Raw genomic sequence first — 27,634 nt, 5'->3', positions numbered from 1 at the left:
GACAGATTCCCATTCAGATAAATCCCATCATGAAGGCACACTGGAAGGGAAGGATCCTGGTCCAGCACTGTCTACTGTGAAGACATGGACAATCCCTTTAATCAAGCCCTGCCAATCATTTCCTTCAGAGGCATTAAGTTTAGAAACTTAAAGGGGAACTCCTAACTTGGAAAGTTATAGAATATCTCTCTCTCTCTCTCTCTCTCTCTCATGTCTGGGATCCACACTTCCATGGAGAATATGGATCCAGAGAAATAGTCCAGCAGCCATAACTCCCATAGAAGTGAATGGAGAGAGACATTTATTAATTTTCTGCCGGGACTGGGGATAGTCATTCCTCCACAGATAAAACCTAGATCTACCAAACATTTATAAATATCCATGTAGGGAAAAACTTATCTAACTAGAAATATAAGCAAAGTCTCTAGACCGTTGTTGAATGGTGACAGCAGGACTGCAGCAGATTTGGTTAAGTTCATCATTGAACTTTATCTTCATAAATTAAAAATATCCGTGGTAATACATTTCTTCTATATCTTAATAATGACCAGAACACCAAATCACCAGCATACAGCCATTGAATGATAACACTGTTTGCCTGAAGTGGCCACTAGAGGGAGCACTAGCACTTACTGCATACAGGTCACATTAAAATCGGTGAAAATAATATAATTCTCTCTCAAGCGCCCTCTAGTGGTGGACAGAATTTTGTATTTTAATTTTATATAGTAGATTTGGAGCTCTGTAAAGATATTAACAATTACTCAGCACCAAAGGCTGGTCCTAAAAGAGAGAGAGAGAGAGAGAGAGAGAGAGAGAAGGGGGAAAGGGAGAGAAGGGGGAAAGGGAGAGAAGGGGGAAAGGGAGAGAAGGGGGAAAGGGAGAGAAGGGGGAAAGGGAGAGAAGGGGGAAAGGGAGAGAAGGGGGAAAGGGAGAGAAGGGGGAAAGGGAGAGAAGGGGGAAAGGGAGAGAAGGGGGAAAGGGAGAGAAGGGGGAAAGGGAGAGAAGGGGGAAAGGGAGAGAGAAGGGGAAAGGGAGAGAAGGGGGAAAGGGAGAGAAGGGGGAAAGGGAGAGAAGGAGGAAAGGGAGAGAGAAGGGGAAAGGGAGAGAAGGGGGAAAGGGAGAGAAGAAAAAAAGAGAAGAAAAAAGAGAAGGAAATAATAGATAGATAGATAGATAGATAGATAGATAGATAGATAGACAGCCAGTATAATAATTGCACATGATGCAGCAGCCTACCCCTTAAGGTATTTGTAGTTATACAGATGGAGAATGCTTATACACTGTATCGGGTGGGTGGTAGAAAATTTGGCAAGGAAATCCCTCCACACGTGTTTTTTTCCCTGTGCCTGCTCAGATAATTGTCCCACCTGCCATCTGCTTGTCTCTGTCCCACCAGCCTGAGGCCACCAGTATCTTATCACAGCTCTGCCTCTGTACAGACTTCCCTTGTGTAGACACTTTAGTCTGAGTGATAAGTCCCTGATCAGAGCTGGGTGGTTTTAAAAGAACTTCAGAAGAAGATGAAACACCAGATACAAAGTGTCCTTTGTGAAGACTCATGTATCATAGTTCTATAATCTATATCCTATATACTCTGCCTCGCTTCTTATACCAGTTTTCGTAAAGCGGCACATTAACCTGCAGTCCTATGTAAAGCCTGGGCTACTTGCACAATCTGGAGATTGCATGCAACTAGTATCATCCAACTTTTTTTATTTTCAGGAAGGTTGTATGTATGTAATGCATTTCTGTCACATAATGTATTCCCATGGACTGCAGCTGTTGTGCCAGGACTATTCTTAGTTTAGCCCAAGGCTAACTTGTCCTGTCATCACAGCTGGTAAGTGGAGCCTAAACTCAGCTCTGCTACATCTCACGAACTCAAGTCTGTTGTGCATAGTTGTAAATATCAAGCATGAAATTAAATATTGGAATTCTGAGTTAAATCTGCGTGGAAAAATCTGCAGCATGCGCAATGCGTTTCTTGTTTTACATAGCCTTAAATGGCACTGTACATCACTTGCAGTTCTGCTGCGGATCCGCAGGGCCAAATCCATGTGCACATAAAAGTAGGAGTTGATGGATGAATGGTTAGAACTTTTGCATCTGCTGCATCATTCCCTCTATTAGTTTGCTACTATGTACCAGTATGGGCCTTTCTCAGATTCTTTGTAGATAAATATTAAGACAGGAAGATTGGTAAATATGGATGGATGGATCTGATGCAGAAGCAGCAGCTGCACCAATATCTTCGTTTGCTACACTGTATCATTATGAGCCATTCTTACATTCTTCATAGATACATAGATGGGATCAGAGATAAAGATAGATAGATAGATAGATAGATAGATAGATAGATAGATAGATAGATAGAATCGCTCAGACGATACAAAGCAATGGAGACAATGGGCTCTTTGTTCATTATTCTCGGCTTCTCTCCGGTACACAAAGTGTAAATAAGTGGAGAACAAGCTCAGTTCTGCGAAGTTTATCCCGCCAGCCAAGCACGGAGCCGCTGCGAGCGCACAATAGACGCTGATTTAAATGAGAGCCTGATACAATGAAATCGCTTCAACCATCCCTAAATTGCCATCATTACTTTTAATGCGGCTCAAAAAAAAAAATCTTTTGCTGGGTGGAGGGATCACAAAAGAAACTCGCCGATCTCTGGATGCCAAAATATAGAAGTTTGCAGAAATTCAATCGTTATTGTGCATTCAGCAGAGACAGAAAACAACAGGCAGTGACTGTGCCAACAGACACGAATGGACACATGGCTCCATAGTGGAGGCAGAGCAGAAACACACAGACTCCATGGGCTCATTCACGGGGGCCTGAGGGTGCAGGACTATTGAAAAGTAACTTTATTTACAGTCGTAAGTTATGGATTGGGCGCCACAAGGCACCAAAATATTCTGCTGCCCCTTTAGGAAGTCACATGACTAATCACGAGAAAAGGGTCATTAGCAACAAACCCAAGGGGCAGCAGCAATTCAATGGAGACAGTAGTGGGCATGCTCTGTGATATGTGCAGTATTTGCTATGCAAGGAGGGGGGGGGGGGGGGGGGGAGTGAACTTTCTTCATCATCACCTATGGTCAATGGTGTAACCCTAGAAGGCCATGTTATCGGTCTCGAAAAAGGGGGCATGCGAACGAGACAGTCCCTTTTATACCAGATTGTAGTGGGAATGCTCTGTGACATATCCAGTAATAGCAACGCAGTGGGGGTAACGCATGATGGACGGAAGCCAGAAGGTGACGAATGAATGGAATCAGAGCGTGGATCGCAAGGAATCCATCATTACCCTTACCGGTGTCATCATCTGAAATTGGAAACAATGGCCGTTTAGATCAAGAGAAATGAACAGAGATCAGGAACTATGAGGACGACAGACATCAGGAACTATGAGGACGACAGACATCAGGAACTATGAGGACGACAGACATCAGGAACTATGAGGACGACAGACATCAGGAACTATGAGGACGACAGACATCAGGAACTATGAGGACGACAGACATCAGGAACTATGAGGACGACAGACATCAGGAACTATGAGGACGACAGACATCAGGAACTATGAGGACGACAGACATCAGGAACTATGAGGACGACAGACATCAGGAACTATGAGGACGACAGACATCAGGAACTATGAGGACGACAGACATCAGGAACTATGAGGACGACAGACATCAGGAACTATGAGGACGACAGACATCAGGAACTATGAGGACGACAGAGATCAGGAACTATGAGGACGACAGAGATCAGGAACTATAAGGACGACAGAGATCAGGAACTATAAGGACGACAGAGATCAGGAACTATAAGGACGACAGAGATCAGGAACTATAAGGACGACAGAGATCAGGAACTATAAGGACGACAGAGATCAGGAACTATAAGGACGACAGAGATCAGGAACTATAAGGACGACAGAGATCAGGAACTATAAGGACGACAGAGATCAGGAACTATAAGGACGACAGAGATCAGGAACTATAAGGACGACAGAGATCAGGAACTATAAGGACGACAGAGATCAGGAACTATAAGGACGACAGAGATCAGGAACTATAAGGACGACAGAGATCGGGAACTATAAGGACGACAGAGATCAGGAACTATAAGGACGACAGAGATCAGGAACTATAAGGACGACAGAGATCAGGAACTATAAGGACGACAGAGATCAGGAACTATGAAGACGACAGAGATCAGGAACTATGAGGACGACAGAGATCAGGAACTATGAGGACGACAGAGATCAGGAACTATGAGGACGACAGAGATCAGGAACTATGAGGACGACAGAGATCAGGAACTATAAGGACGACAGAGATCAGGAACTATAAGGACGACAGAGACCGGGGGCAAATTGTTTTTATACCTCTCCATGTCAAGAGCTAGTCGCTAGGAAAAGCCGCCCCATGTAGGACGGGGCCGGTCTTCTCAGACAGACAATATCTGCCGCCGTAATTATTTGTGTACAACCGAGAGGAGACATCGAAAAAATGTCATAAATATTCACCGGCTCCATTTTTTCACTAATTAATGCGGCTTTGATGCTTTAGTGAATTGTGAAATTGTAATAACCGGCGTTCCCCCGTGGCTCGGAGCTGTCATTTTGCTCCTCGTGAAGAACATAAGTAGAAAGGAAAGAAAAAAATAAGCCTCTCAAATGGCCAATTTTGCCAAATTTCTCCCTTTTGTTTGAGGAGATATCAGTCTCTGTATGCACAAAGCAAGAAAAAAAAAAAAAAACAACTTCTTGCAAAAGTAAAATCTGAAAAAATCTCTTAGGAATCCACTGAGGAACAGTGCCCCTAGTGGTCAAATTAATGGTTTTCAATAATGTGTTTTCAAGGCATCCACTCTGCTTGGGCTGGAGAAAAAGGGTTAAAATTAAGGTGCCCTGGAGATCCATGAGGGGTACGGTCTGTACGGGACCTCCAAAAATAAGTTTTGGACCCATAATTAATATTTTGCATGATGATAAATGGGTGACTGATATAGCGTAACCCTCTCTAACTAAACCAATGGGCTGGATTTTTTCCCCTAAAAGGGTTTTCTTACTATTAAGTCTCTGATCTGTTACCCTTCAGTTTACCATCTGCTGGTCCTTTAGCCCTTGATGGGATCCAGAATGCTCAAAATCAAATTTTTATGTCTTAGCCCCACCCCTGCTTAACCTAGAAACATTCCCAAATTCACCTACAAAAGCCTTTTTATTGCAAATAAGCATAAAACTACCATCCTATTGTGAGACAGTCTCAGTAAAATCAGAACTTCTGGCAGGAAGAACAATTCACATTTAGGACGTCCTAGGCAGCTGCCTCTTTTGCCTACTCTTGTCTCTGCCATTAATGGGACATACACTGAAAACACCATGAATGCATGTTCATACTCCCCTTATGCACTGTGAACTTCTGCAAGCAATATGGAACTTACACGAGCTACACTAACAGGTGCGAACACTAAATATGTGCAACTGCTCTGGGATTCAGTAGGTAAGAGCGCCCCAATAAGCAGCCAACAGCGACTTCATTCCTTACAATTTAATAGAAAGTGAATTAATGGACTTACTGGAATCACGAATGGCGTGCGTTCTCTATGATAGGCCTAGAAACTAAGGGGCCCGTATAGTGGCCCCCCCACTGCGTGTCTGCTTTTGGTACCCAGCTCTGCTGTATGGTGATGTGCGTGGTAGTCAGTGATGGATGTGGCCCCCATTGCAGCACCCTTGCTCTTTATTTAGCTAATCGATGAAAGTGCCTGAAGTTAGACCTCTGCCCCCGAGGATCCCAAGACTAGCCCATCACCATCATAGTCCTAAAAATCTAATTAATTGCTTTTATCTATCATCTCCCAAGAGCATAGCCATATTTGCACCACAATTTTTTCAACCAAATTCCAAATTAAGGACTTTAAGCTTTTTTTTTTTAAAGATCTAAATCAATTTCTTGGACCAGTGGAATTTCCAGACTATCGAGGTCTGGATAGTGAGAGAGCAATCTTTTCCGAATGTCTTAATCATATAACGTCTGTCCTAACCCCCTCTCCTTTAAATCCTAATATATGAATGTGCATTCCGGCGGTGTCCAGTCTTCCCACTGGGGTAAGAGTGAGATCTTTCCCTCCTCCATGTGCAGCGGAACCAATTAAAAACATAACTACGGTTTTACAATTGGATTATTTAAATCACAGTAACAGAAAGTATATCGTAGCAGCGTGTGACTAATACATATGCATCAGCCTGATTTGCATGAAGGCCTCATTAAACTACTTTAATTGGCACGATCGTATCCCAAGGACATGGTGTTTTGCAGATTTTCAGAGGTAGGACAGGCCGGGGGCATCACGTCTGCTTTATATTATCTCATGTACACAAGAACACAGGAATAATTGATATTGAAATTCAATGAATCGGGTAATTGCAGAGAGGTTAGGATTTCTCCGCACATCCTGTTAGTTTTCTTTATTCTTCATTAGAAGACTACTCAAATCTAACGGTAAATAACATTCCCCGTCCTGAATCTCTGAATCATCCCTTCCTTGGGTCAATGCCAAATAAAATAAGTCTCCAATTTGTTTTATAAATTAATTGGATTTCAATTTTTTTTTTTGGTTTGAGGGACGCTTGAATCTCTTTAACTGGTGACCGAGCGAGTAGGTCATTGACAGATGCCTATAGGATTGATAGATGAAAGAATCTATGGCGTTCCATAAAATAATGGGGCTTAAACAAGGACCCATAGCGGTCCCTAAGACTGATTAAATTTACCATTTTTTGAGACTCACACTGTCAACTCGGACCTCATCTCTATATGTGATATCATTGAAACTGTTGTAGTGAGGTCACTAGTCTGAAACCCACGGTTTGCTAAACTACAATATATTCATAATAGCTAGGCACACATAATAGTTGGCACCTATGAAGGAAAAACATGTTTGCCCCCCTTTTGCCAGGATATCGAAAACACACATCCCCAGAGCAGTTCTTTACAGCAGCGTTTTCTGTTCTGGCTATAAAGTTTCCTCCCTAAGTGGGGAAACTATTGTATCGAACTAGTTAAAAAGCATATCTCTGGTGGTCCGGGGAAATGAAAGACTATAAGATCATCTCTGGTGATCAACTGCAGTAGAGAGGCTTATGGTTACATTCCCGGTGATTCTAGGGTACTGAAGAGGTTAGTATGAACATCCCTGTTAGTCTAGAGTAATGAAGGAGTTATTAGGATCATCCCTGATGATCTATAATAGTAGCATATGGGTGGGGCTTATGGTTTACATACCTGGTGATCTAGAGTTTTAATAGTAACACCCCTGTTAGTCTAGAGTAATGAAGGAGTTATTAGAAGCAGCCTTCCATCCTTGGTGATCTTCTGCAATGAAAGAGTTAGTTAGATTATCCTGGTGGTGGATGGGGGTGCTTATGGTTACATCCCTGGGGATCTAAGGTATTGAGGATGTTATTAGGAAGATCCCTGGTGATCTAGGGCAATGAAGTAGTTTTTAGGAACATCCTTGGTGATCCACAGCAGTGGAGGGGTTTATAGTTACATCCCTGGTGATCTAGGGTACTGAGAGGTTATTAGGAATATCCCTGGAGGTCTGGGTTAGTGGAGGGCTTAATTGCAATTTCAAAGGATGTTGTTGTAAACCATTTTGGCACACAGATACTGCATTGTTCCAGGGTACAGATAATGGTTTTAACACCTCCTGTGGCCTATGTTGGCTCCCCCCCCCTCTGCACCCTTGTGAAGCCGAAAAGACAGGCACTAAGTCCGCCCATGTTAGACATTAAAAACAAATAGATCATTGCCATAACTTCTCTGGGAAAAAGTTTTCCGTTATTCTCTTGCTTAGTTTATGGCAGTCTCTTACCGTCCAATTTAAAGATGCAGATACTGTTAAAAGTCAGCTGCTTTTATTGTATCGGCCCTGTAGGTTATAGATCATGTTTTTGCCTGGTTGAAGTTACAGTGGCAGCTTAAGGGTTACACACATGATTTAGGATCTGTCCACAGGGTTTCCCCTCCATTATATGACAACATCAGCATTGTTCTTGGCCAGCTTATTCCTTTGTTGATAGCTGGTCCTTGGCCTCTTCTTCACTCGGTTACATAGTAACTTTCTGCACATTGTATCCAAAAGTAAAATTCAAATGGGGCAAATATATTAAGGCCAGCTTAGGCTTGTACTGCACCAAGAAAAGGCAAAAATATGGTTCGCCTCCAGTATTATCCGATTTGGACACTTTTTCGCCTTAGTAGACACTTTGCAAAGGAAACTGGTGAAACATGAGACACAGCAGATTTAATAATGGCGCGAAACAGACAAAATTGTTGTCCAAAGTGAACCATGCAGAAAGGTAAAACAGTGGAATGTTGCAACTTGTTGCACTTTTGGTCATCACTTTTCTAAAAGTTTACAAAAATGGGGAAAGAAGCTCAGCTAATTTACTATATTATAGCTGAAAACTATTTCCATTCACATCTGACACTAGAGATGAGCAAATCGATCCAATGTGAATTTTTAGGAGCCCAATTTGAACAAATTCGCCGTTTGCAAATCACCAAAAATGCACACCACCGTTTTATATTATTGCTAAAGTTTTGCATCAGCCAGAGAGAGATCACATGAACCTGGGTTTTATCAAGCAAGGTTTCTGATAATGCCTTACAGCTATCAAATCACATGGTATAGCATAGTCTCTCCTGATTGGCTATCAAAGCCTGTATAAAAGCCAAGGCAGGGAATGCAGCAGCCATCTTGTGGTCAATCTCTATAGTGAGAAGACTGCCATTGAAAAAGGAAGAGAGAGCCATAAAACAATGAAGAAAATGTACACATTGGACCAGATTAATTAAGGGTGAACTTTCATAGCGGAGTCACATGTGCCTGAATCATTAATAGACATGCTTCTTAATGAATCAGGCTTGTCTTAAAGTAGCGTGCACCTCCCCACAAATGTAAGATTTGTGGCATAGAGTACGAGACAGAATATCATGAAATTAATCCCAAGTCCCACCCCACCGCAGACCTGGCCAAATCTGGGTGAAAATGCCAAGAGTTGCAACATTCTTGCACGACCTCATATGACGGCTAAAAGGTTGCGATTTTTCAAAAGTGTTTTACGACAGATTATAAAAGTTTAAAAAAAAAAGGGGCGAGATACAGTCCTAGGAGTCCTCAGGGTGTTACACATCCGTCTTTTCTTGACATTCGCAATTCACAGAGAATCAAATTTTGGGTAAAAATTCTGTAAGGCTGGCGAATTCAGATTTCAAAACATCGGCTCTGCTCCATCGGACACATTTCATTTTCTGACGCATGGACAACCCAAGTTTATGGATGGGGTTGCACCTTGCTCGAGACTGGGGCATGGTAAATTCTTTCTATGTTATTTTTTTTACCTCCGTATGAAACTCTAGACATCAGGTCCGCTGGTGGGCATAATCCTTAGCTACAGGGAAGCACAAGTGCTCGCTAGTAACAAGAAGCACCTCCTCTATATAAAAGGCGGGGGGCATCAAGACAACCACCGTGCCACAACCATCCCACCTGCGCCATCTTTTCAAATCACAAGCCCCTTGCTCCAAGTCCAATGGGCCCCATCTGTCCAGCCGCTTGTGCCAACCACTACAAATGGCAAATGCCATAACACTAACCGAATGGTTGGCACTGGTAATGCATTGGCACATAAACTCAGCACTGCTACATTGTTCCCCGGAACCCTACATATGAGTATACTGTAGGTCGACCAATGGCATTCGTCCGATTCTCAGCTCTGTCCGCAGGCAGAACACATTCAGCTCTGCTACATCTTCCTCCATTGTAGACAGCTCCAAGTTCATCATTGCAGCAGATAGTTAACCCCAGAACCTCCGGCTCCACTTTGATGTTTATACAGCGTTCCCTATCGAGGGTGGATGTATCCTGTAGTGCCAGAACCGAGCCTTAGGGATCCTGCGCTGACATGAAAGACATCAGACCTGTCCATCATCCAGCCCGCAGTGCAGATAAACAGGATGCACGCTCACACAGGCGCATCTCCCCGGTGGGGTCTGATCCCGGCCCCCCCAGGTGTGCCCGCCAATTTATCCTGCCACCTGCACCACCGAGCGACTTGGCAGGGATTAGTAACTCTGTATCCAATTTGAAGCCTTGGCGCAGCACATAATTTCATTATTAAGAGCTGGCGGCAGGATCTTTAGCTTTTAATATTTTAATCGCTATTTATTTGAATGCCAAGATGGAAAGTAACGTTAATTGCAAGAAATATCTGGAAAAAGTCTGCAGCGCTAATAGACGTCAGTTCCCCGAGTGATGGGGATACGGAGAACACCAGTATCAATATTAATAAATATTAATCAGGGAAGAAGATGCTGCCTGGCTGAATACTCGGCACAGATGGGAAAGTTTACGGTGAACTTTAATCTCCTGAGCCCCAATGCAAAAATCTGAAAATCTCTACCCCACATGTGCCATTATAACCAAGCGCCCTCCTATGCGGCCGAGGGGCCATTGGGCACCAGATGAGACTGCAAGCTCTGCATCCCCTACTTTACTGCCCAGAGACCGAAATTTAAAGGGATAGTGCATCCACATATGGGTGGGGGGGGAGGAAAAATTCATAGAACTCCGCCTAGGAAACTTGCAATTTTAGTATGTTTCTCCAGATTTGGGCGCAGGAACCAATATGAAGTGCCCCTCTATATTAGCCAGAAGAATCATTGGCCATTAGATCATTCTATATTGTGTTTCCACCCTAATGTATAAGTAGGATGATACGGAATGGGGGAAAACGCTAGTTCCTAGACCCTGGGGACAAAGGAGGTTTCTTTAAATAGGGGCAAATACATAATTTCTCAATACCTTGGATTGTTAGAGCCCCCTTATCCTGGAACCCACACCAATTGCAGCCTCGAAGCTACGGCCCTAACCAAGGACCTTCCATCTGAACAGTTTCCTTCGGTTTAGGGCTCCTGGATAAAAAGGTTAAATAGTTACAAAAGTTATTTATTTTGGTTTTCAGAAATCAACATTCCAAAAACTGATAGTAACATCTTATTGGAGAAAAGTGCTTCTTTCTCCACTTAACAGTCACTTCTCATCTTCTGTTCTAATCACTCACTCTCATAAACTGTGTCTGATAGCAGCGAGGGATCACATTACACCAGCTGCCTATAAAAGTCTATGGAGAAGGAAGGAGGAGAAGCTGGAGGGAGACAGCAGAAATATGCAAAGCTGGGGAGTCTATGCACGGGGGGGGAATGATTGCTAGAAATGTAGGATGTGTCCAGAAGTAATGTTATTCCTCATGTACTTACATGACAGCATCTTCTTCGGAGCAGTAACCTGAAGGTGCAGTTATATTTACCAGCACTGTGCCCTTTAAATGGCCAGAAGACGTCCCTGCCCGCCAGACTCTGAAGAAATGGGTTATATGATGCTTTTCAGGTTTTCTAATGTGTCTGAGCAGTTGGGAAATGAGAGGGGCATATCTGGTAAAATATTTTCTATCCCATCATAGTCAAATAAGTAGCTTAAAGGGATTGTCTAGGTTTGGTGTTCAAGTCTGCAGACACTACGAGATTGCATACTCGTGAATCATCACAGCTCGCAGTGTGCACGCTGTCAGGACTCTCCGGTGCCAGCGCCGGCAGCACGACCACAAACATGCGATTTGTACACATGCAGTCACATGCCAACTAGATGTGGTCTCGCTCAATGCAAGTGAATGGAGCAAGGACAGACAACTAGTCTGAATGTGGCAGGAAGTATGCAAATCCGATACCGTACTTATGGTCACATGATCACCCGCCTCGGAGAATCCTGACAGTGCGCACACTACGTGCTTTGAGGATTCGCAAGTCTGCAGTCTCAGAGCAACTGCAGACTTGGCCCCAAGCCTGAGCAACCCCTTTAAGAGAAAGGAAAGTTGAGGAAAAAAAACTAAGCCAGCGGGTGTACATGTAATGGTAAAACAATCTAAAGCTATGTTCTCACGTTGCATTTTTTTTCAGTGGTTTTTTAATGCAAATTTTTTCAGCTGCGTTATACAGTATGAGCAAAGTATATGAGATGTCAGAAATCTCATGCACACAGCCTGTTTTTTTTTGTCCTCCATATCTTGTGGAATATCTTGTTTTTTTTGCAGAACAGAGCATGTCAAAAACGCTGCAAAAAAAAAAATGCAACAAAAAACTAACCCTAAGCAAAACCTGCTTTTTTGGAGGTAATTTTCTTACTGCCAAGAAAGCAGGTTTTTCCTTTGGAAAAAAAAAAAGGCATCAAAACCACAACATGTGAACGTAGTGTTACATGAAGTCAGTAAAAGGGCCTGAACATTACAGCCCCGCCTCCCAGACTCCTAAGCCAAAGTGCTTTTCACGGTTGTGAGTCATGTGACTCTTCTCAGCACTTCTGATAGGCCGAGAGTGAGGAAGAGTTGGGTAAGCTAATATTCAGCCCTTATTGGATACTTTGGCGCGAGCGGCAGACGGACTGACATGTATGGGGGGGGGTTCCAACTCTCCCCCACCAGATGTTGTTGGGGGGATAGAAGGATGTGGCAGATGAAATTTCAACTCTTGATCCCTTTATTTCAGCGGAAATAAACTGCTGCCATGAAAAAACATGGATGCTCAGCCAACCTGAGCACTCGGGTGTGTGTGTGTATGGCCAGGTTTGAGTAACAATCTGTAAAGATTGGATGGGATCCTCCATGCTGCTGTTAAGGTGGCCACCTGTCCCAAAAAAAAAATAAATAAAAAATTTGTTTTAACCCTGATCCAAAAAAATGCCAAACTTCCTCCAGAAATTAGTTCACAATCAATTCCGATGCCATTATTAAGCAATTTCCAAATATAAACAAAAAATATATATATTAAAGTTGAAAAAAATTGTAAACTTTAAAAGGCAAACGCCATTAAAATGCAAAACGCGTCAAAAAAAATAAAAAAAAGAGAAAAGGGTTTTGTGAGATAGAGTTAAAATCCAGTAATAACATGTAGACCCTGCTGAAAGACGATTCAATTCCCAGAGTGGACGGAGCCGCCGGAGTCCCAGGATCGGTATAGAGTTTCAGGAGTGATGCTGCAGCGCGGTGCGGAGGATGAGGAGGTTTCTGAAAGGGGCGCTGGGGGCTTAACTGGACTGATTATTCTAAACTTCTTCATTACAGCTACAAATCCCCCACTTATTATTGAATGCAAATCCTGGTACTTTATAAGGATCCCGACCTTAAGCGAATCAATCCCTGGGCAATGGCGGCACGTGTATGTGTAGGATCGCATTGTTACAAGGATCCCCTTAGGGTTTATTCCTTACAGACTCATTAATGTCCTTCAATTTGTCACAAAGCAAAAAAAAAAAAAAAGCCAGTTTTGAAAAAAAAAAAAAAAAAAAAATAGTCTTATAACCAATGTGTCCTCCTCTACACAGCTCTCCAAAAAGAGAAGGACCCAATAAAAGATCCAACCGGGCCCCATTATGGCAAAAAAACATAAAGGCCAGGGATGGGCCCCTATAGCGGCTACATGGGAAGAATTTCTAGTGTGTATACCTTTAGCCACCACAGATATTCCAACTGCATTCAGGGCTCTGGGAAAGCTGGGTGAGCACAACATGAGCTACATAAGCAGCCCTATACTATAATTGTAGGTTTTTGACTCCGAGCTCCACATATGTGTCTTGTTATCTCCGTGTAATGATATTTCCTATTAGTAAAAAGGCTAATGTATCATGCTGGTTCATGGATTTTACAGAATTCGCAGGACATTCTCACGTTTCATCTGTCAGCAGCTCTGAATCGGGCAGGACAGCCGGGAGATTGGAGGCACCTATCACGCGGTAACATGTGGGGCGTGAAATCGCAAATGATCCTAATACCCATTAATCCAGAGAGCTCAGAGCATAAAATTCAGACATCATCCAGACCCATGTTCTAGGTCGTTCTGACAAGTGATAAGAAAAAGCAGATTCTTACATCTCCCAGGAATGTTCCACAAATCCCTGTACAAAAATACTGTAACTCACTCCAGGGTGCAACAAGGACTGCTCCAACTGCACAGAGCTCACATTTATAATACTGCCCCCTATGTACAAGAATATAACTACTATAATACTGCCCCCTATGTACAAGAATATAACTACTATAATACTGCTCCTATGTACAAGAATATAACTACTATAATACTGCCCCCTATGTACAAGAATATAACTACTATAATACTGCCCCCTATGTACAAGAATATAACTACTATAATACTGCCCCTATGTACAAGAATATAACTACTATAATACTGCCCCTATGTACAAGAATATAACTACTATAATACTGCCCCCATGTACAAGAATATAACTACTATAATACTGCCCCTATGTACAAGAATATAACTACTATAATACTGCTCCTACGTCCAAGAATATAACTACTATAATACTGCCCCTATGTATAAGAATATAACTACTATAATACTGCCCCCTATGTACAAGAATATAACTACTATAATACTGCTCGTATGTACAAGAATATAACTACTATAATACTGCTCGTATGTACAAGAATATATCTACTATAATACTGCTCCTATGTACAAGAATATAACTACTATAATACTGCTCGTATGTACAAGAATATAACTACTATAATACTGCCCCTATATACAAGAATATAACTACTATAATACTGTCCCTATGTACAAGAATATAACTACTATAATACTGCCCCCTATGTACAAGAATATAACTACTATAATACTGCCCCTATGTACAAGAATATAACTACTATAATACTGCCCCCTACGTACAAGAATATAACTACTATAATACTGCTCCTACACACAAAATCAGACATCTACAAGGAACATTAGTATGTGATCAGTGCAAAGAAAGATTATGGCCAATTGGATAGATACTTAATCTCCTAAAAGAAAAGATTATTATACAATCTGTTAGACTGGAGGAAAGTGTTAAGTAGATAATTGAAAGGTGTTTTCTGGTCATAATACATGAATGACCAACACATAGAATAGGTCATCAGTATCGGATCGGGCACCAGGTGTCGGACCCCCAAATATGTAATATTGATGTCCATCAATATTTTAAGTCTTCATGACCCCTTTAATTATAATACTACATAATAAACCAATTTGACAAGAATATCTGACCTGAAAACTTCAACAGAACAAATTGCTCTTTCCCTAACATTTTGCTTTTTTGTACAAATAAAGTCTATGAGCCCGGATTCAGGGCTGGATACAGGTTTCATCACACAATTGTTATCAGTATCAGATGGATTTGTCTTCTCAGTCTGACAGCAAATTCAGTGTATCCCAGTGACTGCCATTCACTGACAGCAAACAGAAATCCAGCAATGGCTACATGCTGAATATTGGAAAGCTGCAGACGGTTTTGTCACAATGTGTCTCTGTAGATACAAGGACTCTGCACAGGTTGCACATCACTGGCTGCTGCTTGATTGACAGCTGCTGCTCCATAGCCTTCTATTACAGGGCTCCACAGATTACCGCTACATTTGGCAGAGCGCAATGGGCCCTGGGCGCATAAACCTGTCACCATGGGTGGCAACCCTGCTATTAACCATCTAGGGACATGTGTGCAGATGATTACAAGGCGGTGTGTCCCTGACAGAGGGCGGCAATTGTAGATTTATACCCAGTGTTACATTTCACCTAGAGGCGAATAGCTTACATGGAGTTTAGTTATGGCGCCATCCTTAGACATTAAAAAAAATGACAGCCATATTGCCCATTTCTCCATTGGGAGAGGTCCAGAATGGACAACACCCTTGGATTCTGCAGCATGGCGTCAGTGGGAGATCCTGCTGTTAAGAACCCCATTGATTGCAAATTTATTGACATTTGTACCAAAACTTGGGACAAGTTAACGCCACTCCATACGCACCTATGAAAAGTCCAAGAGTGTTTTTTTTAGCATAAACCCCCAACTTTTACCAATGGCTGATATGCAAGGTGCCCATTAGAATGATCATGTATTGGCTTTCTCCCCTGATTATTATGGGGGTTCCCTCTCTATTAAAGTCCATAAGCTCCAATAGATACATGGGCCCCCCAGGCTACATGGGCCCTCCATTTACCCAACAGGCTTCCACACTGACACAGTAAAGGGAGGGCCCCTGTGCAAGAACAGTATATGGGCCCTTTGCAGCCCAATATCTCATCACAATGCACTATTCCGCCTGGGTTAGAGGTGGTATTGACCCCCTTGCACTCTTACCCCCTTTGCACCAATGAAATGTCCGCCCATGGGCTATCATACAGGTCCTTGCATATACCCAAATAAGCAGTTCACGAATATCTAACGCTCGACCATCCAAGGTGCACTACATGACCACTCCATCAACCGCTAAGACTGCGACGATGTAACAAGTAACCAGCGTGTTTACTTCCCGCGCACCTGTCGCCAGGTATTATTGTCAATCTCCCCATCCCACAGGTGAGGTTTCGCCGCCTTTGACACCTGGATGCAGAAAAGAAGCCAAGGGTCCCAAGGGTTCACTCTCATCTACACAGGTCGGGGGAGGTCTAGGGTAAAAATAAAGGATCTGGCTATGCAGACGGCCACGTTTACATGGCGACATAGTTGCTGTATCCTATAATTATGACCACATAAGTCACAAGCTACAAATTATGTAGTTATCACGACTGCAGCTTATTTTAGAAGTCAAGAAGCCCGTCCAGTCCTATACGAGTGCATATTAGAGTTCAGCCAGAAGATTGGCAAGAGCCTAGTCCACCGGTCACGTCAGCAGTCCTGGCCGCCAGACCAGAACCCTCCGATCGGCATCCCAGGCGCCTCTTCTGAGTAGTAGGTCCAGAGTGACGTCGTACCGTCCTACTAATCGGAAAGGGTGATTGGATGCCGGCAGGTAGGACAACTTGCAGGGCTCTGGTCGGGTGTCCATTAATGTGCATGTCTTGGGTGGGGTGTACATACTTTTGCATCCCTTTTAATACATCTCCAACGCATTTAGGAGAAGAAGAAACGGAGAGAATTGATGCATCACTGCAGGATCAGACTACACGAGGCAGCCGGTAACACATAGTTCGGCATAAGAGCTGTGCACACAAGATGGTAGAATAATATTTTTAATCAACGCTATTTGCAAAATTGTTTCCTCTTTTATGTTCTGTACTTTGAAGCAATAAAGTTTCAAATCTGTAGATCCCATTTAACATTATTATATGTATGCCCTATTGGTTGTGGCCTATATACGCCGGACTCATGAGCAGGACACATTGGCCATCTGTACGGAGCTATGGAGGCTGCTCTCTTATCTGTCCCTCAGCTTCAATCAAGGAGAAACATGCGAGAAACCCAGGGCCATGTTCTATAATCCAGCGGGGACACATGAACAACACATCCTATTGTTCTAGACCTGGATGCACCTGGCTTTTTTTTTTTAATAAGCACCAGGGTCTGTCTGTGTTCACTAGTGGGGGGGTGTCACTCTGCTGGATGAGGCTGAGTCAAGTGTGCTGCTGGTGAGTGACCAGCCAAAATGGGAGCTATAGCTGGGAGAGAGACGCTGGTCTCTCTGAATGGAGACTGCATGGGTCAGCTAGGAAAGCTGAGCAGTCTGTGTGTTGGAGCTGCAGCTTGTTCAGTGTGTATGGAGGTGAACACTTGTTTGGTGCTGGAATTGATAGAGATTGGTGGGATTATACCTCTTCCGTGTATGAAGTTTGCTCAGGTAAAAAATACTGTAATCTGTTTGGATGAGCCTGCTGAATTATTTGTGGTGATACCTTTATGCCCAGAAGAGGCTGTTTTTTTTTGTTTTGAATCCTTTGAAGGTTTTATAAAAAAAACAAAACTGCACGTTTGGACCAAAACTGCACTGCCTGTGTGAACGCTACCTAATGCCTACCTAACAGCATAAATCCCCAACCTGTAGCTTGAGAGCCACATGTGGCTCTTGGGCCCGTGATGTCTGGCTCGTGACTGTCTGCCAGTTTGGTGCGTTAGCTCTAGGTGTAACAGACAGCTATTAAGAGCAGATCTCTAGATGGGGACTCGTGTATGTAGCCCGGCACAGAGGAGCAGATCTGAATGGGGTAAGATCGGAGACCCTGGAGCTTGGCATACGGCCTTGGTGTGATCTCAGTGGAAAAGCTTTGGCTGTCATTATACCGGTAATAGGGGGCTCTGGGTGTCACTACCGTCAGTGTGGCAGGAGCTGGATGTGACTGTTATTCTGCCTGCGATTCATATAATGTACAGCAGGGGGAGATAATGAGCACAGAAAAAAGCTCCTCCCACTGTAAATAGACTGTGAAATCAGTCATGGGAAGGGTATTCAGAGTGTAAAAACAATGAAAAAAGTTAACCAATTAGTTTAGGACTATCTGATGTGTCACTGATGTCAAGATCAACTCCAAGGGTAACTGCCCTTTAAATTCTCCATCAGTGCCAATTGTTATTGAAACTTGTAGTTTTGGATTACCGTGACATTTTGTCTTGTCTGCGGGGCTTCGGCATTAGGTGGGTTACTGGGATACCAGCCTGGGTTGTGATGTTTGCTGGGAAGGAAGCACAAGGTTAGACACAGGGTTCATTAACATTCTGGGGGCAGAGAGCTGATGGGCGGTGAGGTGGGGGGCAGATGGCGCTTTACCCTACGTTTCCCCATACTGAATCCAGTATAATGGAGAGAGAAGGAAACAAATATTCTCTTTTATTACTTGTAGTTTCATGCTGCATTAGACGCCCGCTGCCCGGGCACCTCGGCCCGAAGGATAATACACAGATTACACCAATCTGTGTCTCTTACTTTGTATTGGAAAATAAATGAGACAGGCCTGGAGCGCTCGGCCGGAGGAGCCTGGGAACAGGAGACTCAATGACACCGGCTGGGAAACAAGCCTGCGCCACAGGGAAAAGGAGGCGAAGTCAGGAGAAGAATGGGTCCGGGAGACGTCCACATGGGAAAATGGCCAGAGAAACCCCCATCATCCTCACTCACCAGGCTCAGACACGAGATGGATACTAATTAAGAGATATTTTAGTCTTCTGGTTACACAAGTGATACATTGTTACAATCTGCAGTCTTCATGTTCCATCATAGAAGGGATAATCCAAAGCAAAGGGGAATCCAGCAGCGGATGGGTCAAGGAAACATTGCATGGGGCCCACCGACCTCAACCGATAACTAAAAGGGTCGCAAGATCAGCAAGGACGATGAGAATGAGTAGGATAAAGTGCAAAATATGTCAAAAAGGCTCCTTACACGACACGCGTCACTAATAAAACTGGTAGCTTCATACGTGACAGAAGGGCATTTTGGGCACCAGTGCCAAAGGGAGACTGTCACCCTCCGCTCTGTATAGCCATGTCCAAGACACTGGCAGAACGGGATCCCTGTGCAAGAACACTGGGTGTGGAAATGGGGCCCCCTTTCCTCTAGGGGCCCTGGTAGCACCAATGATATGTCCGCCCATGAAGCAAGAGTAGTACAGACTTAGACTGGGAATGGGCAGGTGGTATATCATAAAGTTGTGCCAGCGCCATAGAGGGTAGAGAGCCTCAAACATGAAGAGGCCAATTTCGGGTGCTATGATCCGATCCACCAGATACGGGTGCTCCAGGTGCCCATCTAAGCTTCCATCTACGCGTTTGCCAATAATGTAGCACTTGAGAAGAATGGCACATCCCGGTGCCGGGTGTCGCCACATAGAATAGGAACCAGACCAACCTGAAATGGAGCCTGACTGTAGTTGTATGAACTGCCATTATGGCACGTATGCCCTCGGGTTGTGCCCACCCTAGTTCCTGCCTTTATGGTATACATGCTGCTGGGTTGTGCCCACTGTCAGACACAGAGGGAAGAGGCCCATGTACAAGAACTATATATGGGCCCTTTGCAGTTCAATGACTTATAATGAAAAATTCCACCTGCTTTGGAGATGAAAGTGGCCTCCTTACGTCTTCAGCCTCTATGCGGCAGTACAGGTTGCACCAATATTATGTCAGTCCTGGGTTGTGCCCATGCCAATTCCTGACTCTCTGTTATGCACAGTTTGGGTTTTACCATTCTTATTCCTGTCTCTATGGCACGCCCTTGGTCTGTGCCCATGCTGATTCCTGTCTCTATGGCACATTCTTGGTCTGTGCACATCCTGACCCCTATCTCTATGGCATGTTCTTGGTCTGGGCCCATCCTGGTTCCTGTCTCTATGGCACGCTCTTGGCCTGTGCCTATGCTGATTCCTGTCTCTATGGCACATTCTTGGTCTGGGCCCATCCTGACCCCTATCTCTATGGCACGCTCTTGGTCTGTGCCCATCCTGGTTCCTGTCTCTATGGCACGCTCTTGGTCTGTGCCCATCCTGGTTCCTGTCTCTATGGCACGCTCTTGGTCTGTGCCCATCCTGGTTCCTGTCTCTATGGCACGCTCTTGGTCTGTGCCCATCCTGGTTCCTGTCTCTATGGCACGCTCTTGGTCTGTGCCCATCCTGGTTCCTGTCTCTATGGCACGCTCTTGGTCTGTGCCCATCCTGGTTCCTGTCTCTATGGCACGCTCTTGGTCTGTGCCCATCCTGGTTCCTGTCTCTATGGCACGCTCTTGGTCTGTGCCCATCCTGGTTCCTGTCTCTATGGCACGCTCTTGGTCTGTGCCCATCCTGGTTCCTGTCTCTATGGCACGCTCTTGGTCTGTGCCCATCCTGGTTCCTGTCTCTATGGCACGCTCTTGGTCTGTGCCCATCCTGGTTCCTGTCTCTATGGCATGCTCTTGGCCTATATTGGTTCCTGTCACTATGGCACGCTCTTGGTCTGGACCCATCCTGATTCATGCCTCTATGGCATGCTCTTGGTCTGGACCCATCCCGGTTCCTGTCTCTATGGCATACTCTTGGCCCATCCTGGTTCCTGTCTCTATGGCACACTCTTGGTCTGGACCCATCCTGGTTCCTGTCTCTATGGCACGCTCTTGGTCTGGGCACATCCTGGTTCCTGTCTCTGTGGCACGCTCTTGGTCTGTGCCCATCCTGGTTCCTGTCTCTATGGCACGCTCTTGGTCTGTGCCCATCCTGGTTCCTATCTCTATGGCACGCTCTTGGTCTGTGCCCATGCTGATTCCTGTCTCTATGGCACATTCTTGGTCTGTGCCCATCCTGACCCTATTTCCATGGCATGCTCTTGGCCCATATTGGTTCCTGTCTCTATGGCACGCTCTTGGTCTGGACCCATCCTGATTCATGCCTCTATGGCATGCTCTTGGTCTGGACCCATCCCGGTTCCTGTCTCTATGGCACACTCTTGGCCCATCCTGGTTCCTGTCTCTATGGCATGCTCTTAACCCATCCCGGTTCCTGTCACTATGACACGCTCTTGACCCGTCCCGGTTCCTGTCTCTATGGCACGCTCTTGTTCTGTGCCCATCCTGGTTCCTGTCTCTATGGCACACTCTTGGTCTGTGCCCATCCTGGTTCCTGTCTCTATGGCACACTCTTGGTCTGTGCCCATCCTGGTTCCTGTCTCTATGGCACGCTCTTGGTCTGTGCCCATCCTGGTTCCTGTCTCTATGGCACGCTGTTGGTCTGTGCCCATGCTGATTCCTGTCTCTATGGCACATTCTTGGTCTGTGCCCATCCTGACCCTATCTCTATGGCATGCTCTTGGCCCATATTGGTTCCTGTCTCTATGGCACGCTCTTGGTCTGGACCCATCTTGATTCATGCCTCTATGGCATGCTCTTGGTCTGGACCCATCCCGATTCCTGTCTCTATGGCACGCTCTTGGTCTGGACCCATCCCGATTCCTGTCTCTATGGCACGCTCTTGGTCTGGACCCATCCTGATTCCTGTCTCTATGGCACGCTCTTGGTCTGGACCCATCCTGATTCCTGTCTCTATGGCACGCTCTTGGTCTGGACCCATCCCGATTCCTGTCTCTATGGCACGCTCTTGGTCTGGACCCATCCCGATTCCTGTCTCTATGGCACGCTCTTGGTCTGGACCCATCCCGATTCCTGTCTCTATGGCACGCTCTTGGTCTGGACCCATCCCGGTTCCTGTCTCTATGGCACGCTCTTGGTCTGTGCCCATCCTGGTTCCTGTCTCTATGGCACGCTCTTGGTCTGTGCCCATCCTGGTTCCTGTCTCTATGGCACGCTCTTGGTCTGTGCCTATGCTGATTCCTGTCTCTATGGCACATTCTTGGTCTGTGTCCATCCTGACCCTCTCTCTATGGCATGCTCTTGGCCTATATTGGTTCCTGTCACTATGGCACGCTCTTGGTCTGGACCCATCCTGATTCATGCCTCTATGGCATGCTCTTGGTCTAGACCCATCCCGGTTCCTGTCTCTATGGCATACTCTTGGCCCATCCTGGTTCCTGTCTCTATGGCACACTCTTGGTCTGGACCCATCCTGGTTCCTGTCTCTATGGCACGCTCTTGGTCTGGGCACATCCTGGTTCCTGTCTCTGTGGCACGCTCTTGGTCTGTGCCCATCCTGGTTCCTGTCTCTATGGCACGCTCTTGGTCTGTGCCCATCCTGGTTCCTGTCTCTATGGCACGCTCTTGGTCTGTGCCCATCCTGGTTCCTATCTCTATGGCACGCTCTTGGTCTGTGCCCATGCTGATTCCTGTCTCTATGGCACATTCTTGGTCTGTGCCCATCCTGACCCTATTTCCATGGCATTCTCTTGGCCCATATTGGTTCCTGTCTCTATGGCACGCTCTTGGTCTGGACCCATCCTGATTCATGCCTCTATGGCATGCTCTTGGTCTGGACCCATCCCGGTTCCTGTCTCTATGGCACACTCTTGGCCCATCCTGGTTCCTGTCTCTATGGCACACTCTTGGCCCATCCTGGTTCCTGTCTCTATGGCACACTCTTGGTCTGGACCCATCCTGGTTCCTGTCTCTATGGCATGCTCTTAACCCATCCCGGTTCCTGTCACTATGACACGCTCTTGACCCGTCCCGGTTCCTGTCTCTATGGCACGCTCTTGTTCTGTGCCCATCCTGGTTCCTGTCTCTATGGCACACTCTTGGTCTGTGCCCATCCTGGTTCCTGTCTCTATGGCACACTCTTGGTCTGTGCCCATCCTGGTTCCTGTCTCTATGGCACGCTCTTGGTCTGTGCCCATCCTGGTTCCTGTCTCTATGGCACGCTCTTGGTCTGTGCCCATGCTGATTCCTGTCTCTATGGCACATTCTTGGTCTGTGCCCATCCTGATTCCTGTCTCTATGATACCTTCTTGGCCTGTGCCCATCCTGGTTCCTGTCTCTATGGCATGCTCTTGGCACATCCTGGTTCCTGTCTCTATGGCATGCTCTTGGTCTGGGCCCATCCCGATCCCTGTCTCTATGGCATGCATTCTCTTGGGTTGTAACTGTGCTGGTTCCTGCCTCTAGATCTTATACCTCAGTCATAGGGGAATGTATTTTTTCCTTCTTAATCTACACTTTCCTGATCACACCCATAATGACACCATACACTGTGTGACACCAAACCCCTGGCCATGGTCACGCTACTGCCTCATGAAGGGGCCATGACATACCATGTTATTGTATTTTATAAAGAATTTCACATTTTAGTGTTGGGTGGAGATGAAAGGAATAATGGAAGTTTACACAATGGCAGACAAGACAGAATCCTGCAGCAAAGATATTGTCACATGGTTATATAAATATTTACCCAAGACAAGTGCACAGCGAAAACAGGAAAATGGGAAATCTGAGCAAACGATTAACTGGAAACCATATCTGTAACACTCATTCTCAGGATCAGCGAGGGTCCCAGCGCTCAGCCCCAGTTTCCCCTTTGCTGGTCCAGTACAATCTATGATGTCGTTGTCACTAATAGTTGCAGGACTGCAGCTCCAATCATACTGCAACAATTAGAGACCAAATTCTATTCTCTTGCAGAATATGGAAATGTTGACAATAGTGAGGAATGTATATAGGAAACAGAACATTCCTCTCATTTCAAGTTCTACATTTTCACCATTTATTACTGCGGCTTAAACCGAATCTATTTTTCTCGGTCATCAAAATCATCTAGGAAATGAGAAAAGCCCACTGTTGTCACATGAGTCTCGCTGGAGGTTTCCAAGACAGCAACGATGCCAAAAAATACCGTCATATACAATATGTATCCACAGCTACACACTGTCACCAGCACCAAGGCTCAGTCAGAGGATGATGATGGGAGTCTCTGGATAGACGACTCGTTGCCCAGTACGAAACGGATACATGAACCTTGAGCAACTTGTTGAGTAACTAACGTTTTTGCTATAATTTACCCTGTACTCTACACACAGGAGAGAATAAACAAAAATTCATACAATAATCCCTGTATAGTGACCTATAATGCCAGGGATATCTCCAGGGCTAGTGACAGTTTTGTAGCTTTTTGCACTTTGAGGATGTTACAGCCCTCTATGTATGGAATGGAACAAGTATTAGGGTTCAGTCCATGCACACGTCGTCTTTTTCAGGGGGACCAAAATCGGACTTTCTTCACATGGAAGACACTTCAGGAAACGCTCCTTTACGCTGTCGTATTGTAAACCTCTAGTATCTTTCTTTTAGGAGTTTTATGGTTGATTCCAAAGCCTTTTTTTTTGGACGTTTTTTGGTGGGATCTTTGAGAATTTTTCAATGTTTTGGGACGTCTTTTCTATTGTTTCCACGTTTTTTTTTTAACTTCATGCAACGATGAAGAAACCACTAGCGTCAAAAATATACCTGGTCCTCATCGAAGCAGAAAACGCCTGCAGAATGGTTCGGTCACTTCTTTTAACCACCTGGCGTCTTTTGAAAACGTGAGATGGTTAAAAGACACTCAGGGTACTGAACACGTGTGACCAGCAAATCATCGTGACATAGAAACTAGTGATGAGCGAGTATACTCGTTGCTCGGGTTTTCCCAGCATGCTCAGGTGTCCTCCGAGTTTTTTGTTGATGCAGCTGCATGATTTGCGGCTGCTAGACAGCCTGAAATCATGCAGCTGAGGCGACAAACTAAATCTCCGTGCACGCCAGAATACTCGGAAGACACTCGAGCATGCTGGGGAAAACCCGAGCAACGAGTATACTCGCTCATCAGTAATAGAATTAGAAACCAATATGTTGAATCTTTTGAGGGTTTTCTCAGCGCTTTTCCAGGCTCGTCTCCAAATCTGCCTGAAAAAAAAAAAAAAAAAAGCAGTTGTGTGAACAACTCTTTAGAGGCGCAAAGTGCAGACAGGCAGGTTGCAGATGTAGCAGAGCCGATTGTGTCATTTATTTAGGGTCACTTGCACCCCAAGTTATGATGAAGTAGTAGAAACCTTAACCTGCCACTCTGTATAATGTAAAGCACATATCACAGATGTAGCAGAGCTGACATTGCGGTTGCCTCCTCTGACTACACAGTAGTTGTAACCAGAGTATATATCAGTAGAAAACCAAATCTACAGTCCTATGTAAATAGCATAACGCATGCAGATACCGTCTATATTCACATCAGTTAATCTTAATTTATTATTTGTCTAGGTCTAACTCCAGCATTAAGATAGGATAGTAGTAACCCTAAACTGCAGTCCTAAGTAAGGTAACACACAAATATCAGCTAGAGTTGTAAAAGAGATGACTTTGTAATGTGGTAGCATTTGTGGTCACATCCCAAATATATAACACCAACTAGAGTATGTAATAGTAGAAACTTGCAGTCCTATGTAAAATAACACACCAGTTATCAGCTAGAGTTGTTAAAGAGATGATTTTGTAATTTATTTGGGGGGCCACATACCCTGGTAACTATTATACTCTCAGGGTAGGTAATAGTAGTGACCTGCAGTCCTAGGTAAAATAACATTACACGAAAACTTCACCTATAGTGCTAGCAAAGCTGACTCATTTATTTAGGGCTGGCATGCCAAGTTGAAATATAACAGTCAAAATAGTCCTAACCTGCAGTCCTATGTAAATAGCACACCAAAATATCACCTAGAGTTGTAGCAGAGAAGACTCTCAATAAATATGACAATCTCATCGTGCAGCCCCATGTAAAACAGTGCATATAATGATGTAATCTGGGTCTGATTAAAATAATGTGTTATTTTACATGGGACTGCTAATTAGGGTTTTATTATTGCAAAAATCTAAACTCAAAGGGTGTATACTTCAGATAGATAAATGACAAAGTCAACGCTGCTACATCAGTTTATCATCAAAATAATACCCTGGGGGCTGTGTGATGGCTGCACCTCCTCCTGCAATGTATAACTTTACCATACAAGGGGCTTTTAAACTAGGAGCCAGAATGAACTTCACACACTGCCTGCTAGCAGGAAAGTTTGAGAGAGTCAGGCCACCTACATGTACAGCTGGACACACTGCATGACCAATGGGAGGAATCCCAATTAACCCCACTGCTACCAAGATTGCAAAAAGAGGAGGTGAGGAAGGAGTTAAATTAAAGGCACAACACTGATACATTTAACGGTATAGGTTTTTTTTCCTGATATGGTAACATGCAATCAAAGATAAATATTTACAGAAATGTAACATTGGTGTTAGAGTAAATACAACATGGTGAACACAGAGGTATAAAGGGAGAGGGCTGATTGCCAGCTCTTTGGTCCAGGTGCAGCTGTCTCAGGGTCTGTGATTGCACATGAGATCTCTCGGTGGACTCATCATCAGCAGTCTAAAGTGACGAAGCTGCTGCAGAAACTCTTGGAAGTTATAGTTGCCACAGTCCTTTATATTAAAAAAATGCTTTTAACCCCAATCCAACTTAGAGAAAGAGCAATTTATTAAGGAGTGGCTTTCTTGCAGTCCTATGTAAAAAAAAACTTTACAGTTTAGGTGAGATCATAAGAGCTGAACGAATGGCGACACATGATAAACTCAGCTCTGCTGCATTTAATAAAGTGACCCAGTACTTGTCCATACAGTAAGGGATCAGCGTTTAATAGAGGACTTACCCCTGTCAGGCTGAATGGAGCACACTCTGCAGCAATCAATCCCACTTCAGGAGTTGGGGAAGAGCGAGGGAGTCTCAGCCCAGTGCAGGAGTCTGTCCAGCTGGTGGCAAAGTTTCCTCCAGGCTTCAGTGCAGGATCCTGGTTGTTATGATCCAGGGAGGTGCAGGGTCTTCTGCTCAGGGTGGCGGCAGATCACATGTTGTCAGTGACCCCCCACATGTGCCGCTGTAACACCAGCCTTAGGGTCCGCGGAGCAGCGCTCACATATACCGTGTCTGTCTCATCCAACACAACCAGCGTCTCCGGCTATTACACCGTGCAGCTGTATCACCATCAGCAAGAGGAGGGGACAGGAGGAGTGGGCAGAGCTCAGCCCATACATGTGACAGCCACACACCACTCTCCAGGAGCCACCAGAGACCCCACTATCTACAAGCCTAAAATATAGGTGAGGCCCATAAACCCCTCTGGCCATGTACAGCATAGAGATAAATCTAAGAATAAAGTCACTAGTCATTACTGATCCTGAGTTACATCCTGTATTATACTCCAGAGCTGCACTCACTACTCTGCTGGTGCAGTCACTGTGTACATACATTACATTACTTATCCTGAGTTACATCCTGTATTATACTCCAGAGCTGCACTC

At 44.7% G+C, this 27,634-nt stretch overlaps 1 protein-coding gene across 2 annotated transcripts in view; it reads right to left on the bottom strand.

The window, feature by feature from the left end:
* TSPAN18 (tetraspanin 18) overlaps window positions 1-27,388 on the bottom strand; it is a 105,094-nt gene extending 77,706 nt beyond the window's left edge. Inside the window, exon 1 of one of the 2 annotated variants that reach the window (XM_073578575.1) lies at window positions 26,986-27,388. The gene's annotated coding sequence lies outside the window, so the exon portion shown is untranslated. The remainder of the gene's footprint in view (window positions 1-26,985) is intronic. The other variant, XM_073578574.1, reaches the window with a different exon arrangement.
* Between the last annotated feature and the right edge of the window lie 246 nt (window positions 27,389-27,634).

This window comes from Dendrobates tinctorius, unplaced genomic scaffold (genome assembly GCF_039654945.1).
Source record: "Dendrobates tinctorius isolate UK_male_01 unplaced genomic scaffold, ASM3965494v1 ptg000059l, whole genome shotgun sequence".
Lineage (NCBI taxonomy): Eukaryota > Metazoa > Chordata > Amphibia > Anura > Dendrobatidae > Dendrobates > Dendrobates tinctorius.
Note: the sequence above shows the minus strand (reverse complement) of the source record. Positions and strands in the feature narration are given on the sequence as shown.